A 3,444-nucleotide genomic window follows, 5' to 3' on the forward strand; every position below is an offset into this window, starting at 1 on the left:
CCATAATAGCAGGGGACCTGAACACCCCACTGTCAATATTAGACAGATCATCTAGGCAAAGAATCAGTAGAGAAACACAAGATCTAAACAAGACTCTAGACCAATTGGAATTGGCAGATATCTACAGAACATTCCACCCAACAACCTCAGAATATTCATTCATCTCATCAGCACATGGATCATTCTCCAGGATAGATCACATATTAGGTCACAAATCAAGTCTCAATAAATTCAAAAAAATTGGAATTATCCCATCTATCTTCTCAGACCACAATGGATTAAAACTAGAAATTAATAACAAACGAACCTCTGGAAACTATACAAACACATGGAAATTAAACAGCATTCTACTTAATGACATATGGGTCCAAGAAGAAATCAAGCAGGAAATCAAAAAATTTATTGAAACTAATGAAAACAATGATACATCATACCAAAACCTGTGGGATACTGCAAAAGCAGTATTGAGGGGAAAATTTATTGCATTAAACGCTCACTTCAGAAGAATAGAAAGGTGGCAAGTGAACAACCTAACACTTCACCTTAAAGAACTAGAAAAACAAGAACAATCCAAACCTAAAGTTAGCAGACGGAAAGAAATCATTAAGATCAGAGCAGAACTGAATGAAATTGAAAACCAAAAAACAATTCAAAAGATCAATGAATCAAAAAGTTGGTTTTTTGAAAAGATAAATAAAATTGACAAACCATTAGCATGGCTAACAAAAAAAAGAAGAGAGAAGACTCAAATAACAAAAATTAGAAATGAGAAAGGCGATATTACAACTGATTCATCTGAAATACAAGGAATCATTCGAGACTACTATAAACAACTATACGCCAACAAATTTGAAAATCTGGAGGAAATGGATAAATTTCTGGACACACACAAGCTCCCAAAACTGAACCGTGAAGACGTAGAAAATTTGAACAGACCAATAACAATAAAGGAGATTGAAGCTGTTATCAGAAGGCTCCCAACAAAGAAAAGCCCAGGACCAGATGGATTCACAGCAGAATTTTACCAAACATTCAAAGAGGAATTGACACCGATTCTTTACAAACTATTCCAAAAGATTGAAACGGACGCAAATCTCCCAAACTCATTCTATGAAGCAAACATCATCCTGATACCAAAACCAGGTAAAGATATAACCAAAAAAGAAAACTACAGGCCGATATCCTTGATGAATATAGATGCAAAAATCCTCACTAAAATACTAGCAAACAGAATACAGCAACACATACGAAAAATTATTCATCACGATCAAGTGGGATTCATCCCAGGGATGCAAGGTTGGTTCAACATACGCAATTCAATAAATGTGATAAACCGTATTAATAAACTCAAACACAAGGACCATATGATCATCTCTATAGATGCTGAAAAAGCATTTGATAAAGTTCAGCACTCATTCATGACAAAGACCCTCTATAAGTTAGGTATAGAGGGAAAGTATCTCAACATAATTAAAGCCATATATGCCAAACCCACTGCCAATATCATCCTGAATGGGGAAAAGCTGAAAGCTTTTCCTTTAAGAACAGGCACTAGACAAGGATGCCCACTCTCACCACTCCTATTCAACATAGTGTTGGAAGTACTAGCCAGAGCAATCAGAGAAGAGAAGGAAATAAAGGGCATCCAGATTGGAAAAGATGAAGTCAAACTGTCCCTGTTTGCAGATGACATGATCCTATATATCGAACAGCCTAAAACCTCTACAAAAAAACTCTTGGAATTGATAAATGATTTCAGCACAGTAGCAGGATACAAAATCAACACACAAAAATCAGTAGCATTTCTTTTCTCCAATAGTGAACATGCAGAAGGAGAAATCAAGAAAGCCTGCCCATTTACAATAGCCACCAAAAAAATAAAATACTTAGGAATTGAGTTAACCAAGGAGGTGAAAAATCTCTATAATGAGAACTACAAACCACTGCTGAGAGAAATTAGAGAGGATACAAGAAGATGGAAAGATATCCCATGCTCTTGGATTGGAAGAATCAACATAGTGAAAATGTCCATACTACCCTAAGTGATATACAAATTCAATGCAATCCCCATCAAAATTCCAAAGACATTTTTCTCAGAAATGGAAAAAACTATCCAGACATTTATATGGAACAATAAAAGACCACGCATAGCCAAAGCAATGCTGAGCAAAAAAAATAAAGCTGGAGGCATAACACTACCTGACTTTAAGCTATACTACAAACCTATAATAACCAAAACAGTATGGTACTGGCATAAAAACAGACACACTGACCAATGGAATAGAATAGAGAATCCAGAAATCAACCCACACACTTACTGTCAGCTGATCTTTGACAAAGTCATCAAGCCTATTCAGTGGCGAAGGGACTGCCTCTTCAGCAAATGGTGCTGGGACAACTGGATATCCATATGCAGGAGAATGAAACTTGATCCATACCTCTCGCCGTATACTAAAATCAACTCAAAATGGATTAAGGATTTAAATATACACCCTGAGACAATAAAACTTCTTAAAGAAAACATAGGAGAAACACTTCAGGAAATAGGACTGGGCACAGACTTCATGAATACGACCCCAAAAGCACGGGCAACCAAAGGAAAAATTAACAAATGGGATTATATCAAACTAAAAAGCTTCTGCACAGCAAAAGAAACAATTAACAGAGTTAAAAGACAACCAACAGAATGGGAGAAAATATTTGCAAAATATATATCTGACAAAGGATTAATATCCAGAATATATAAGGAACTCAAACAACTGTACAAGAAGAAAACAAGCAACCCAATTAAAAAATGGGCAAAAGAGCTAAATAGGCATTTCTCTAAGGAAGATATCCAAATGGCTAACAGACATATGAAAAAATGCTCAACATCACTCTGCATCCGGGAAATGCAAATCAAAACCACATTGAGATACCATCTAACTCCAGTTAGGATGGCTAAAATCCAAAAGACTGTGAACGATAAATGCTGGCGAGGCTGCGGAGAAAAAGGAACTCTCATACATTGTTGGTGGGACTGCAAAATGGTGCAGCCTCTATGGAAAATGGTATGGAGGTTCCTCAAACAATTGCAGATAGATCTACCATACGACCCAGCTATCCCACTGCTGGGAATATACCCAGAGGAATGGAAATCATCAAGTCGAAGGTATACCTGTTTCCCAATGTTTATGGCAGCACTCTTTACGATAGCCAAGAGTTGGAACCAGCCCAAATGCCCATCATCAGATGAGTGGATACGGAAAATGTGGTACATCTACACAATGGAATACTACTCAGCTATAAAAACGAATGAAATACTGCCATTTGCAACAACATGGATGGACCTTGAGAGAATTATATTAAGTGAAACAAGTCAGGCACAGAAAGAGAAATACCACATGTTCTCACTTATTGGTGGGAGCTAAAAATTAATATATAAATTCACACACACACACACAC

The sequence above is a fragment of the Cynocephalus volans genome, chromosome 4, assembly GCF_027409185.1.
Source record: "Cynocephalus volans isolate mCynVol1 chromosome 4, mCynVol1.pri, whole genome shotgun sequence".
In the NCBI taxonomy this organism is placed as follows: domain Eukaryota; kingdom Metazoa; phylum Chordata; class Mammalia; order Dermoptera; family Cynocephalidae; genus Cynocephalus; species Cynocephalus volans.